Source organism: Symphalangus syndactylus, chromosome 21 (genome assembly GCF_028878055.3).
Source record: "Symphalangus syndactylus isolate Jambi chromosome 21, NHGRI_mSymSyn1-v2.1_pri, whole genome shotgun sequence".
In the NCBI taxonomy this organism is placed as follows: domain Eukaryota; kingdom Metazoa; phylum Chordata; class Mammalia; order Primates; family Hylobatidae; genus Symphalangus; species Symphalangus syndactylus.
In genome coordinates this window covers 71,649,570-71,665,080 of record NC_072443.2, presented here as the reverse complement: position 1 = coordinate 71,665,080, position 15,511 = coordinate 71,649,570, and the positions used below count along the sequence as shown (strand labels likewise).

Here is a 15,511-nt window from a genome sequence, read left to right as displayed (position 1 = left end):
GGGAGGTGCTGATTTGGGTGTGGCCAATGGGAAGTGCTGGGTTGGGTGTGGCCAATAGGAAGTGCTGAGTTGGATGTGGCCAAGGGGAAGCTCTGCAGTGAGTTTGAGAGGTAGGAGGAAGGGAAAAGGAAGAATCTTTCTCCCCCACACTTTCTGTCTCTGGCAGCTTTTCTTGGAGCCATGGTATGTCTTCCTTGGCAGCAGCTTCTGCCACACAGACCTGCCATGGCTTCAGCCTCCTCTGGATGACTCCACCTCCTGAATACAAGTAACACCACCTCTTTTTTTAATTTCTTTATTTTTTACCTCTCTATCCTAGTAGTGGTCGTGTCTTCCTGCTGTGGCACATCCCTGGGTTACCTCACAGTTCCCTGTTGTTTGCCTCCCAGCCCCTTCCTTCATCTGTGCAATCAGCTCCTTACATTAAATTCCTTTTGTTTAGATACTTAGAGCAGGTTCTGTTTTTCCTGGTTGGACCTTGACAGATACACACAGCATCAAGGATTAACAGAGACGATTTCAAGGCCAAATCACATCTGAGGGCTGCCAGGCAGATTTATTATCAAATCCTTAAACTGCAAAAATAGGACAACCTTCTTCAGAAACACCATCTGGTACCACACTATTTCTCTAATGTCTAGCCCAAATCCCTGCTGTGATGAAGTTTGCATCTGATAACCAGATAGAACCAAGCCACTCGGCCTCAAGAGCTAATGTGAGCATGGGTGTTAGTGGGTCCATGGGCCATGCCTTAGTACTGGCAGGAGCCATAATTATGTTTATGGGAGAAGGAAAGGAAAAGATTGGGAGGAAAAGGGATATTTCTAAGCAGTCACCATAATTGGATGGATTGACCCAAATTTTAGGTTGTCAGGCCACATGCTTCGTTCTCAAGGGAGGAAGTCATCTCTGTCGCTCCTCTGCCTCTTTCTTTGGGACTTAAAACAGTGCCTGCCACGTAAGGAGATGACAAATACTTACAGAATTGAATTTGTTCATTCAGTCACTCATTATCTACTAAGCACCTGGTCAATTGTTGATTGCAAGTGATAGAAACCCAACTCAAATTAGCTTTAACAAAAAAGGAATTATAGTAACCTACATGATTCAAAAGTTCAAGGATATAATAGCTTCAGGCGTGGCTAAATCCAGGTGCTCAGATGAGGCATCAGGAGTTTTTTGTCCATTTTGCAGCTCTGCTTTCCACTGTGTTGGCTCCATTGCAGACAAACTCTTCCAAGGGAGGGTAGTGAGGATGTCCTTAGTAGCTCCCAGCTGATATTCTATCAGAACAATAACTGTAGGGGAAAGAGAGAACGTGTCTTTTAATAAATTTTTAGCAAAAATCTAGTGCTTGGCATTTACCAATTCTGACTGCCTTGGGTCTCCTGCTTCCCCTTGGCCAGGGCAGAAATGAGGACACTTTGAATTAAACTCCCCCTCCCCCTCAGACTGTCTGCAATGTGGGAGGGGTGGCTCCTCAAAGGAAAAACAAGAACGCCTTTATCAGCAGAACAAGAAATGGATGTTGAACAGGCAGGAACTGCAAATGGCCACTATGGGGACACTGATGTGATAGGCACTGTGGGCCAGGGCCAACAGCAGGGAACCCACCAGTATTTCTGTCCTCGTGGTGCTTATGTTCCAGCAAGGAAGACTGGTGAGGACCAAATCATTAGACTCAAGGACGTGAACCTTACCATGGTGGAAGTCCAGGATGCAAGAGGAACAGTCTACTTGAAATGTGAGTTCACAGGCTGCCATCTGAATACTCTAATATCCTCAAATTTGGACAGGCCAGAAGCTGGAAAACTGGCTTCATGCCCACATTGGACACTCAGAATTTCAGTGATGTCTTCCAGAAATCTTTGCTGAAGCTACAGTCTAACAGATTGTGGTTTACAAGAGATGGCAGGAGTCTCTGGGAGAATGGACTGTAAACTATTTGGTCACATTGTGGTGGGGGAAGGGGTGAGACAAGGAATGGAATCTGTGGAGCTGAAGTGCCCTTTGGTTCAGCTTCCAACTTTCAACTACATTGGAAGTTGTGGAATTTTTTTTTTTTTTTTTTCTAAAAAGGTTTCAAATTTTGAGATACGTAATTTCACCTCAAATTGTAAGAAGCAATACAGAGACATCCATGTTTCTCCAATTTCCCCCAGTGGTAACACAAGATGGTAACATTTGCGTTAATTGGTAACACAGTTGGTTGAATGATAACATTTCAATCAATCAGAGCAAGTTGACATTGATCACTTCATTGTATCTTTACAGAATTCTGGTTGAAGGGATTGATTCTCTTTCCCTCCCTCCCTCCCTCCCTTTCTTCCTTCCTTGCTTCCTTCCTTCCTTTCTCTTCCCTCCCTTCCTCCTCCTTCCCTCTCCTCCTCCTTCCCTCCCTCCCTTCCTCCTTCCTTCCTCCCTCCCTCCTTCCCTCCTTCCTTCCTTCCCTCCTTCCTTTCTTCCTTCTCCCTCCCTTTCTCCTCTCTCCCTCTTTTCCTTCCTCCCTCCCCTCCCTCCCTCCCTTCCTTCTCCCTCCCTTTCTCCTCCCTCCCTCTTTTCCTTCCTCCCTCCCTCCTTCCTTCCTTCCTTCCTTCCTTCCTTCCTTCCTTCCTTTCTTTTCTGTTTCTGTGTTTTTGCTTCTTTCATTTGGCTTGAGTTTGATTCCTCCTTCTGGATAGGTCTTATCTCCCTAATTGGATGTTGGTCTTTGCCAAGTGGCCCTGTGTCTTATGTGCTTTGCATGGTGCCATGCATTGAGTTCAGGGATGGCAAGACCTGATGCCTTTATTCATACATTCAGTGCGTGCTTAATGCACACCTACTTTGTGCATAGCATGAGGGAGACAGTGGTGAATCAAGGAGACACAGCCCTGTCTTCATGGAACTTATAGTCAGCAAGGTGAAAAAGACCAGAAAAAGAAACAAGTGAGCAACTAAATAAACAAGAGGGCTACAGATTGCAGTAAAGGCTGTGATGGAAATGACATGGAGATGCGTTAGGGAGGGAGGTGCACTGTGCTACTTCAGGTGGTCTGGAAGGCTGCTCTGACGGCTGACTTCTCATATAAGATATGTGTAGCTGGAGACTTGATGTTTCACCACCTCCCTTTCAATGCTTGTGACAGCTATCTTTAGTCAATCAATGCGTTAGTACCCCATACGCACTAGAAATATGTTCCCAGACCCCCAGTGGATGCCTGGAACTGTGGAATGTATGGAACCCTGTATACAGTTTGCACTAATTTCCTTTCCCTTCTTCACAATTTCATGGATAGAAAATCCATTCTTACCATAGATCTTAGCAACCTCAGCATAGGATTTTTTTTTCTTTCCACAAATTGAGAACTTTCACCATTTCACTTAAAGGAAGCACTTCATGGCTTCTCTTTGGCAATCTGAATCACCAGCATCACTACTCCTGCCCTTTGGGGCCATTATTGAGTAAAGTAAGGGCTCCTTGAACACAAGCACTGTGATGCCATGACAGTTGGCCTGATAACTGAGATGCTCCTAAATGACTAGTGGGCGAGTAGTGTATACAGTGTGGATACTCTGGACAAAGGGCGGATTCAGGTCCCAGGTGGGACAGAGTGGGGAGGAGCAGCGTGATATTTCATCACATTACTCAGAACGGCGTGCAATTGAAAACTCATGAATTGTTTATTTCTGGAGTTTTCCATAGAATGTTTTCAGACTAGTTGACTGCAGGTAAGTGAAACAGAGGATAAACAGGGGACTGCTGTATACACTTCTAGCAGCCACTCGTAAGGAAGTAGATGTGACACATAAGGTGAGACTTCTTTGCCTCCTTGACAGAGTCGTTCCTCAAGGAACATTGGGCAAGAATGAACAAATCATCGGGCTGGATGCAATGGCTCAGGCCTGCAATCCCACCACTTTGGGAGGCCGAGGCGGGCGGATCACTTGAGGTCAGGAGTTCGAGGCCAGCCTTGCCAACACGCGAAATCCTGTCTCTACTAAAAATACGAAATAATTAGCCTGGCGTTGTGACACATGACTATAATCCCAACTACTCAGGAGGCTGAGGCAGGAGAATCACTTGAACCCAGGAGGTGGAGGTTGCAGTGAGCCGAGATTGCACCACTGCACTCCGGCCCGGATGACAGAGCGAGACTCCTTCTCAAAACAAACACCACACATCTTCCTGTTGTGAGAAATGTCACAGGTTGGGCGATATGGCAAAAGCCCATCTCTACAAACAAAAACAAAAATTAGCTGGGAATGGTGGCACATGCCTGTAGTCCCAGCTACTCCAGAGGCTGAAGTGGGAGGATCACTTGAGCCCAGGAGGTTGAGGCTTCAGTGAGCTGAGATCCACTCCAGCCTGGGCAACAGTGCAAGACCTAGTCTCAAAAAAAAAAAAAAAAAATGGGTGGGGGGGGCGCAGATGTTATGGAACTCATCAGATCAGTAAAGAAATAAATCCAAGGAAAGCCTTGAACTTGCCTAAAATTTCTTAGCTAAGAAGGGCAGAATAAGGATCAGAATGTAGCTGAACAGACACTAGCATAACCCAGGCATTCTGAAACTTGGGTTGCAACAACCTTACATGGCACATATGGTAAAATGCAGATTCCTGCTCTTGCCCCGGAGAGTCAACTGTGGTAGGTCTTGTGGGGGACTCAGGAGGCTGCATTTGCAACATGCATCCCAGGGGCTTCTGATGTGGGTGATCCACAGACCAGACTCTCATAATCATTAGTCTATGGGCCACCAATTGTGCCTTGTTTCCATAACTAACCAAAGGCTCCTTCTCACGGCTGCATCTAATTTACCCACTTATTCCTGTCCGGAGGTCCAGGACCCCCAGGTGTCCTGTGCCACTGGAAACTCTAAGCAGGGAGGTGAAATGCTAACCTAGCCCTGTGCGATTTAGCTCCTGCTGCCTTCTCCAGCCTCATTGTGCACCGTGCTCCCCATTCTACTTGCTGCAATCCCCCTGGCTGCTTTTCAGTCTCTGGGATACCTGCTGTTCCCTGCATCCAGGACATCCTTTTTTCTGTCTCTTTACCCTCTGAGCTCCTACCCACTCTTCAGATCCTAGAGCTTGTCCCTTACTGGGGGAAGACTTTCCTTTTCTTCCTGGCAGGAGCTCCACTAGGCCATAGAATTAATTTTGTTCAATTTAAGGAATGGCATCCCTTTCTTAAGACATTTTGGGTGCCACATTCCAGAAAACTGTCATAATAAATATTCAAATTTATAATGTCTATGATGTGACTGGCTCCCCCTAGAGTTGTGCAGTGTACAGCCTGCCCAACCATATGGGAGGGTCCTGTCTTTGTCAATTTCCATCTCATTGCATCTCTTTGCACTAAGAACTTCCCCCTTGGGGGCACTACTCTCAGTTGCAACCTTAAATTGCAGTATTGATTATTGTCTCTTTACCCTCCCAGGGTGTAAATAGAGACTCTGTCTGGCTTTATCTATGTTTGGATCCCCAGGACCTAGAGTAGTGCTTGGTTCATACAAATCATTTAGTCAATGCTTGAAAAGCTTTTGCTTCTACACTGCTCTCAAAGTCTCCCTCAAAGAGCTCTTTCTCTGTGTGTCTTTCCTGACCTCCCTGTGCTCCCTTGCACCGAGGATGTTCCAATTATAACACGTCACAAAGTATGGCCATTGCCTGTTTTCTTTCCCCTATTGCATTTTAACCCACCCATCCCCCAACACACCAGTAAACTCTAAGCTCCTTTAGAGGAGGAGGCATGCCAATTTGTTCATCTTTTGTCTTCCTCTGACTAGCCTGGTACCTAGTTGCTGAACTGGGTGCTGAATGCCTGGGAGGCGAGAATGCTGCCAGTCTACCCTGAGACTGAAAGGTGCAGAGGGTGATGGCTGTGCTTAGAGGCACCTCTTAGGGTGCCCCTCACTATGAGGGCAGCTCCCGGCTCACCCCACAGGGCAGAGGACCCTGTTGTGCCAGCGATTACTATCATACAAGCCACTTCTCATTCCAACCTCATTGCCTGAAATGAGAATGAATTTAGGGTATTGTCTTTCAAAGGATGTCTTTATTCAGTCCCTGCCAGTTTCCTATTCAGTTGCTGCCAATTTCCTACAATACATGGCACCTAACAAGCTTCAAGACCCAGAAACCAGAGGCAAACAGGTGCTCCAGAATGGGTGGAACTTGCAATCCTGGGTAGCCTGTGAACCCACTTTCCCAGCCTTCACAGTCAGATCCCTGCAGAATAATAAGACCGACAAATCTTTTGTCTGGAAAATTATCTTCCTGTAACACTGGAAGCTGTTACCATGGAAATAAAACAGCCTATTAGCCCAAATCTACCAAAACACGGGAGAGGCCCGGCTGCATTTCCGAGGCCCTTCACTAATAAGGAGAAAAGCAGATTAACCTTTAAGAGAATTGACAAGAATGGCCATGACTTGCCGGATTATGATTTCCATGTTGAGTTTATCTGGGCTAATATCTCAGCTTGGAGCAGCCATGCTGAGTGGAAAAGAAAGAAAGACAAGACTCAGTTTGGAAATTCAAATGCCTGCCAGGTTTGGCTGGGCTTAGGTGTGTTTTTGTCTTTTGGTCTTGGCCATCCTGGACTCCTTCCCTCCTATGGATTCCTGGGGACGCCTCCTAACTAGACTAGTCCACTGAAGGGAGAGCACTTTTCCTGTCTCCTATTGAGCAGCTGCTGAGAGAGGCAGGGAACTGCAGAGGGCTCCTACAGCACAGCCAAGATGCCAAACAGAAGCCGGAGACAGATGGAGCTGAACTCAGCCTGTCCTGGTCTGCCTCCTCCTCCCGAAGGGTCCTCAGTGCCAAATCCCAGACATGCAGGCTGCTGGGAGAGGCAGCGAGGACTTGCCTCTTCCTGTGGCTGGGCACAGAGGTTGCTGGCCCCAAGCAGGGATGCTCCATGATCTCAGCAGTGCCCAGCAGCTCCAGGTGTGCAGCAAGCCAGTACCAGGTGGCTATCAGAGACCTGGTCCTGCACAGTTCACTGCTCCCACACCTGGCCAGCAAGAGCTGTCAGCATCTTAACTACTGGCAGGTGGGATGTGCCAGTGTCTTGACAAGTATCAAGAGAGACTCCATCCCAGGGAAACTGACAATGGCCATCTGAAGCTTGGGCTGTGCTTGACCACAGGACACAGATTACTGGGATTTTTTTCTTCCTTCTCTTTTGATACCTTTGCTTTTTGAAGAAAGGTAGGAGAGTAGCTCTGTGAGCATTAGTCATCATTATTAAAGGCTCTGCTGCCTTGGGGACAGTGGTATGTCTTCCTCAGGTGTCTTTCATTGTCTCTGGTTACTGACACCGGGAAACGGAAGGCACCTGTTCATCTGACCAGTGGCCTTGTGGTCTGAGACATGAGGTGAGGAAAAAAAAAAAGAGGTCACCCATTCATTCTCCCATTCATGTTTAACAGGGTTGTGGTAGGGGCTGAGTGGGACTCTGTTTTTCTTGAATAAGCCCCAGTGGTCAGCCTGGGCTAACTGCCATCATGAATGAGTCCTGGATCTCAGCAGCTTCATGCGAGAGCGGGCTTACTTCTCGCTCCTCTCTCGGTCCAATCAGGGGGTGGGGCAGCTTTCAGAGGTCTAGATTCTCTCCATCTGTGGCTCACTGTTCCCAGGGCTTTGGAATGCCTCACTGGATCCTAGCATCTTGCTGAGAATTGGGAGAGGAGAATATGGACAACCTCGAGGGGAGGTTCCAGGGGGCAGGCCACCTGCTCTTCTCCCATTGGCTAGGCACAGGTCTCTCTCCCAGGGATAGGGGGATGAGAAATGTGGTTGGGCCAAGGCAGAAGAGGAGACTTCAGCAAGAGTCTCTTAACACAAATGGCAGATGCAGAGCTGAGAACAGCAGATACCCGCTACCCTGAAGTCACAGTAGAGAATCTGAGTATCAGAGTGAAGGTGGTAGTAGCTATTGTGCCACATAGCATTGCCCAAGGTATGCGAGAAATTCAGATCCTTCAATGTGCTTCACATAAATGAATTTCCTTGAGCAGATATGTTTGGAAAACAATGAAAAAGACGTATTTCCTCCTGGGCATTCACATTGTGTGGTAGCATATGAAGGCTCTGAGAAGTCCTGCATTAAAGAAAATCTATCATTATTTAAAACATTTCCCACAAGTACTTGACCAGGGATGTGTCATCATTTTTCTGCTTGAAAATCTAGTAACATTTCTTAGAATCAATGTTCTAAGGGACCTACTTTAAAAAACAGACCTAATACAATCTTACCTTTTAGAAAATATGTATATTTTTGGCACACAAGTGCATGAGGCTCAGAATGAGGATTTGACTTACCCAAGATCAAACGGCTTGCCTCAGGAGGAAGTTGCACGCCTGCATTAGGTCCCAAGTAGAGTGCTCATTTCCCCAAACCTCTCAGATGAGGAACATGAAACTGGCCAGTATATAAGCTACAGATAAGGTACAGCATGAATACAGCACATCTTCTGAGGCGGGGGAGGGGGGTGCTATTTATTCATTCATTTGGCAAATAAATGAATAAACTGTGCCTCAGTTTTCTTACCTGTAAAATGGAGATTATGGAAAGATCATGCATTTAAAAGCACTTAGCCCAGAGCTGGGGACTGTGTCTACAAATAGACAAGCCTGGCCTCTCTCTTCATAGAAACTGCAGACCGTAAAGGAGACGGATAGTTAACTAAAATAATCATGAATTGTGCAAGCACTAAGCTGAAATTGCTCAAGAGACTGACAGTGACAAGTCGGTAGTGGCTGCTGTGGATGGGATGGTCCCAGGGAAGGTTCTCTGAGGATGTGATGTTTCCGCCAACACCTGAATAATAAAGGGGACTTACTATAGCAAAGCGAAAGAAGAGCCCAGTACAGGCATCGCACATGATAGATGCTCAGTGACTATTAGTTAAATGAATGAATGCACAAATGAATGAGTTGTGGATTGGGGCATAATGTCATATTTTGAAGTTTTCAGATAAAACACCTTGAAGTAATATCGTCTTTATAACCTCAAAACACTGAAGGTGTATGTTTTCTCTTCCCACCGCTCTCTGCTGATAGGGTTAATTCAGTAGGAAATTTCAAGATGTCTTAGAGTTGGTGATCTCAACTTGGCATGATTGGCATTTGGCTGGGTAGTATGTCTCAGGGATTGTAGGATGTGGAGCAGCATCCTGGCCTCTACCCGTTAGGTGCCAGTAGCCTTCTCCTTGCCCCCTAGTTATGACAACTGAAAACATCACGTGCGGGGGACAAAATTACCCATAGGTGAGAACCACTGCCCCAGTGTGACTGGACCTATTCATCTTAAACATGGGAAATGTGGACTGTAAAATTACCAAACCTCCTCTCTTTCCTCCTCCTCATGTCTGTGGCCTCCCAGAATTTGTGGCCCAATACCACAGGAATGGCCCAAGTCCACAGGTCATCATTCAGCACAGCAGCAGCTTTCCTGACAGAGCGGTCCCAATGAGCCATATGTGTGCTTCTCTCTCCTCTTTCCCATGCCCCAGAAAAGTCCAAGTAAATTTCCAGCCATCCCATTACGACTTCTCCAGAAAGAAAGGAAATTTCCTGGGTTTGCATTCCAGCAGCATTGCAACCCGAGCTCTTTGTATTTTTTGACATCCTGTTTTTGATCTCCGTGCTGGGCTTAAAGTAAGGAATAAACACTTTTCTGAAAGCTCTGTGCATTCCAGAGAATATCAGCCAGCAGGCTCTGAAGAAGAGAGAGGATGCAGGGACACGCTGGTGGAACGTTCCGTGCTTGCCACTGGGTGTAGAAAGAGAAAGAGCCCCAGGGTGAGCTGCATGCAGGGAGTTTGGGGAAGAGAATGTGGACAAGCTACAGGGGAGGGTTCAGGGGCCAGGCCACCTGCTCTCCTCCCATTGGCTAGGAACATGCAAAGACATGTGCCTAGCCAATGGGAAGAGAACATTATTATATATAATAGTAATATATAATTACATATAATAATTTATATATATAGTATATATATTTTTATATATATAGTATATATAATATATTATATATACTATAGCTTATATTATTTATAATAATAATTATATAACAATATAACTTATTTTATATTTAAATATAAATATGACCTATATTTTTAAATATAAATATGATATTTTTAAATATATATAAAATATATATTTAAATATATATATGTTTTTAAAAGTAGGATGGTACTAGGTGTGTTTTTTAAACTGTGTCTCTTAGAACATTGATTCTAAGAAATGTTAGTAGATTGTCAACCACAAAAACGATAGCACATCCCTAGTCAAGTATAGGGGGATGAGAAATGTAGTCTAGCCAAGGTAGGAGAGAAGCCTTCAGCAAGAGCCTCTTAACATAAATGCCAGCTACAAAGGTGAGATTAGCAGACGCCCACTACCCTGAAGTCACAGTAGAGATTCTGAGTATCAGAGTGAAGGTGGTCCTAGCTATTGTGCCATCCAGCATTACCCAAGAGAGTGTGGACAACTAGAGAGGATGTGGTTGCCAAAGCAGGAGAGAACATGTTCACAAGACATGGCTCTTCACTTGCGGGGGGTCTCTGGCAAGTCACTTAAACAGAGACTCAGTTTCCTCATTTGTAAAAGGTGAAAGATGCTACTGTTACTCGTGGCTACTGTTTACGTGCTGTGCTAAGCACTGTGTTTTAATAATTCTTGCCCTATAGGGCTCAAAGAGTTATGGTGAGGGTTATATTATATAATAATGTAGATGTAAGGGCTTTGTAAACCGTAAAGTGGTATAAAAATCCAAGTCTATTTAGGATCATTACCGACCTCAGATAGTAATATCTACAACAATAACAACAACGACAACAAAACAAAAACAAAAACGAAAACACACACACACACACAAACACGAAACACACCTAGGAAACAAATGAACAGAGTGGGGTTAAGAGCCCAAGGTTCAAAAGCAACTAATCTGGAAGTCCAATTCCAATTCCAGCTACCCTGACTGTGTGACTTCGGGCCTATGATTCAACCTTCCTGTGCTTCAGTTTTCTCACTGTGAAGTAGAGCAAAGTAGGATTTTAAAGAGAATTTAGGTCAGGCGTGGTGGCTTATGCCTGTAATTCCAGGGCATTGGGAGGCCAAGGTGGGAGGATCGCTTGAGGCCAGAAGTTTGAAACCAGCCTGGGCACTTTAGTAAGACCATGTCTTTACAAAATAAAAATAATAATAAATACATAATTAGCTGGGGGTGGTGGGACATGCCTGTAGTCCTGGCTACTCCAGAGCCTGAGGTGGGAGGATCTCTTGAGCCCAGGAGGTCGAGGCTACAGTGAGACATGATTGTGCCACTGCACTCCCGCCTGGGCAACAGAGAGAGACCATATCTCTTAAATGAATGAATGAATAAACAAATACATAGAATTTAATGTGATCATGCATTTAAAGCACTCAGCACAGAGTCTGCCACTTAGTGAGCCTCCACCGATATTTGTGCTGGATCTTTAACTAGAACTAGAAAAGCAGAAAAAGAAGGTTGAGAGTGAATTGAGTTGGAGAAATGGGGGTGCTGAACCTGTGGAATGAAGGAAAAAAAGCCCCTACTCATGGCATTGATTCTGGCTCAGAAGGAAAGCAATAGTAAGACGGGGTCCTTGCGTCTGCTGTGCCAAGTGCGATTGAGTGGGAGAATCCTGCCAGCAACTCTTCTCAAAGCCCATGTCTGTCTCTGCTGCCAGGATGTGCTAATCGCCTGCCTTTCTCCATTTCTCCATGTATGCCCAATTTGGAAGAGGCTTAGCCTTGTCCTTGGAGTTCTTCATGTGTTCTAGGTCAGTCTCCACCACAGCACATACACACACACACACACCAGCAATGACCCAAGGAAGGCAGGATACCTCAACCCCAGCCAGCCCCTGATTCCTGGAAGTGTTGACCACTCATGTCTCTGGAAGGCACCCTCAAGCTTATGATGACGCAAGAGCAGAGATGTGTTACTCGTAGCAAACACCTGGCCCTCTGAATCAGGGCTCCTCCAGGTTGGTGTTTTTGGGTGAGTCTTTCTGGATCTTCTTTTTCCGGCATTATTGACACAACCGTTCAGTTTTCTGATCTTTCCGGGTTTTTTGTTGTTGTTGTTTTGTTTTTTTGAGATGGAGTCTCGCTCTGTCGCCTAGGCTAGAGTGTAGTGGCAAGATCTTGCTGGAGTTGGCTCACTGCAACCTCCACCTCCTGGGTTCAAGCGATTCTCCTGCCTCAGCCTCCGGAGTAGCTGGGATTACAGGCATGTGCCACCACATCTGGCTAGTTTTTTGTATTTTTAGTAGAGATGGCATTTCACCATGTTGGCCAGGCTGGTCTTGAACTCCTGACTTCGAGTGATCCACCCTCCTTGGACTCCCAAAGTGCTGGGATTACAGGCGTGAGCCACCACGCCCAGCCTGATCCTTGCTGTTAATCTGAATTTCCCTGGCAGCCCTCTCTGGCTTGGAACCCCTCTAACTGCTCCTAGGTTGCAGTCCCCCCACAGTCAGACCCTGAGGTGAAGATTTGAGTGCAAGTGGTTTATTTGGGAAGAAGGACAAATGAGGGAGTGGGGATGTTGAGATGGGGAAGGGAAACGGGCCAGGAGGGGCATTGTCAGGCAAGTTCTTGTGATCAGTTGAGCTCATTCTGGAGAGCTCTGGGACATAGTGTGGAAGGTGCCTTCAAGTTATCCTACCTGGGGGCACGGACTGGGTGTTGGGCCACCCATCTGTATTGTTTGGGGGCTCAGAGGCCAAGAAAAATGCCCAGAAGCAGAGAGACCCAGCAATGTGCAGTACCTGCTTTCGTGGGTGGAGCTGAGAGCTGAGGGCTTATGGCAGGGCCCCAGTACTGCCTGCCCCACTTCTCAACAACATGTCTCAAATCTCAGGACCTTAGACACAAGCCCAGCCTCTGCTGTGTGGAAGAAGCGGGATGTCAGGGGACCGTGACTCCACCACAGCTTCCCAGAGGGGGAACCAGGTTGCAACTGTTGAAATATTGATGGAACTCTAAAAAATATGTGGAATCTGCTAAGGAAATTGCAAAACATCGGTCACAGTTCTGTTTGTTTGGTGCCTCTCTAACCATGGCAAATTTTTCATCAGGAGAGAAAATTAAAACTAAGTAAAACCATGAGCACTCTCTCTGGGGAGAGGCCCAGAACTCATTTCTCTGCCTGTTCCCAGTCAGCCCCTCAATGCTAATATTGAAATAAAAAAAAAAAATAAAATATGCTTGTTTTTTTCAGTCTCAAAGATCTTCCTCCCTCTCTTGTTACACTGGCAGACTGGGCTGGGAAAGGTGCTGGACGTTGCTTCATCCTGTTCTCCCTGGATGATCTCTGCCAGCTGGTATGAACTGATGCCCTCTGACTGGCTGGCGTGCAACTGGGTTCTCTCCCACTTTGCTGCCTGCATTACCCTGGACAGATGTGCAAGTCCTAGGTGCCCTGGTTTCTTCATCTTTAAGGTGCTGGTAATAATAGAATCCACCTCTTAGGGTTATGATGAGGATTAAATGGGATGATGTAAGCCCATACAAAGCACATGCATGCACAGAGTGCATTATTATTAATATCCAGGGCCCCATCTTGAGAGTGGAGGGGTGGGCTATAACCCCCAACTCCGTTTTTAAAAAATAGTTTTATTTCTGTGGGTCCCACTCAACATTTGTCATTGCGTCTCCCAATAGGTCCATTAAACATTTATGGAGATAAAACCCTGGTGGCCTGCCCGTGATCTCTGGACCTGCTGGAGTTGCAGGAGAGAACTCTACAGAAGCCTGGCAACATTTTCCCAAGGGAAGGGAGGTAATTCTCAGTCAAGTGCAACTACACCTCAGGGTCAGGTTTTATCCCCATGCTAATCCCAGCATTTGGGAGTCAGTGTTAAGAGGAGCACGGAGAAGGGAGAGATTAATTCCAGCCAAGGGGGTCACTATTTAAACCACATCTGCATTATTCTATTTCTCCTGGGATGTCACACTTTGCTGGGTATTGGCAAATAGATATATATTTAAAATATACAGATCCATTTCTGCGCAATATAGGATGCTATGTGTAGGTGAAGTGTGTGCTGGGAAGAGGTGAGGAAACCACTTAAATTCCTAAAGCATCTAATGCAAGGGGCTCAGGAAATACTAATGAAATTGAATTAATGAGAACATTAGACCATAAGGCTGTGCATATTGGATCAGGCCATGTGGTTGTGCATAATCATATTTTAGCAGCAGGTAACATCTCAAGCTCTCAGGAATTTTAAGCCCCAAATGGAGGTGGAAATGCCCTCCTTTTAGAAAGCTACCGTGAGTGAGAGGAGGATGCCGGAAATCTCAAACCACAAGACTCACAAAAATTGGCATTCGGGAAATCACCAAGGCTCTTCCTGCCCTCCCACTGCCAGTCCACATCTGGTGTCCTGGATCAGGCACTTCCGGTTGCCCTGTCGATAGCAGCTGTCTCCTGGGACTGGGAATTTAGCAGCCTCCTGTTCATTCATAATTTTATGTGCTTTGGCCAAGACATCAGAACAGGGGTGTTAGATGTGGTCCCTGTTTAAATGTACCTCACATGGGAGACTGATTAGGAAATCGGAGCAATTCGTGGTTATGAACATTCAGGGTGGAGGAAAAAACAAACAGGGCTTGTGGGGCGTGTAACTGAAGACAAATAAATACTCAACCAGAGTATCAGGAATGGAGCCCAGGGATCATGAATGCCTTAGCCATAAGCTCTCTGGAAGATCAGGGGTGGAGGACGTGTCTGCCTTGTAAAATGCTGTATTCCCAGCACCTAGCACAATGCTGTCACCCAGTGGGTGCTACGTAAAGATTTATCAAATAAACAAAAGAATTGGCCCACAGGTTAGAAACCCCTGCCCTGAAGATGTGTTTATTTATCACAAATGAGGTTTTTAAAAAGTTTTAAAGTGCTGTGGTATGCAGGATTCTAAACCTGGACCTGCCCGCCCCTCAACAAATTCCCATCCCCTGGGTATTTAATGAGACATGAGTCTACACACTGCTGGGAAAGGACTTTGCCGATGGGATTAAAGTGGCAAGTCAGTCAACCTTAAATTACAAAATTTATTCAGGTGGGCCTGACCCAATTAGGTGAAACCTTTAAAAGTAGAGTTTTTCTGTCTGGTAGCAGAAGGAAAGCCAGACAGATTCAAAGCACAAGAAAGCCTTTGCTGCTTTTGAAGACTGGACCATGTGGGAGGATCTTTTCTGGCCAGCAGTAGATAGAGCATGGCGGTTAGGAACGTGGAATTGGAGCCACACTGCCTAGATTCAAATCCCAGCTCTGTCATTTTGCCAGCCGAAAGACCTCAGGTAAGTTATTTCATCTCCCTGTGCCTTGGTTTCCTCATCTGTGAAATGGGGAAAATTACAGTACTTCATCACCAGGTCATGGTGAGAAGCAAGTAAGGTAGAACATGTAAAGTGCTTAGAACAGTGTCTAGCACACAGTACGTGCTTTATAAAACCTGTTATTATTATTTTAAGACATTGCTTTCTTAG

At 45.9% G+C, this 15,511-nt stretch overlaps 1 long non-coding RNA gene across 1 annotated transcript in view; it reads right to left on the bottom strand.

The window, feature by feature from the left end:
• Positions 1 to 201: 201 nt before the first annotated feature.
• Positions 202 to 15,511, bottom strand: part of LOC134735487 (uncharacterized) — a 66,695-nt gene continuing 51,385 nt past the window's right edge. The window contains exon 3 of the long non-coding RNA XR_010118664.1: positions 202 to 1,298. This is a non-coding gene — a long non-coding RNA (uncharacterized lncRNA). The remainder of the gene's footprint in view (positions 1,299 to 15,511) is intronic.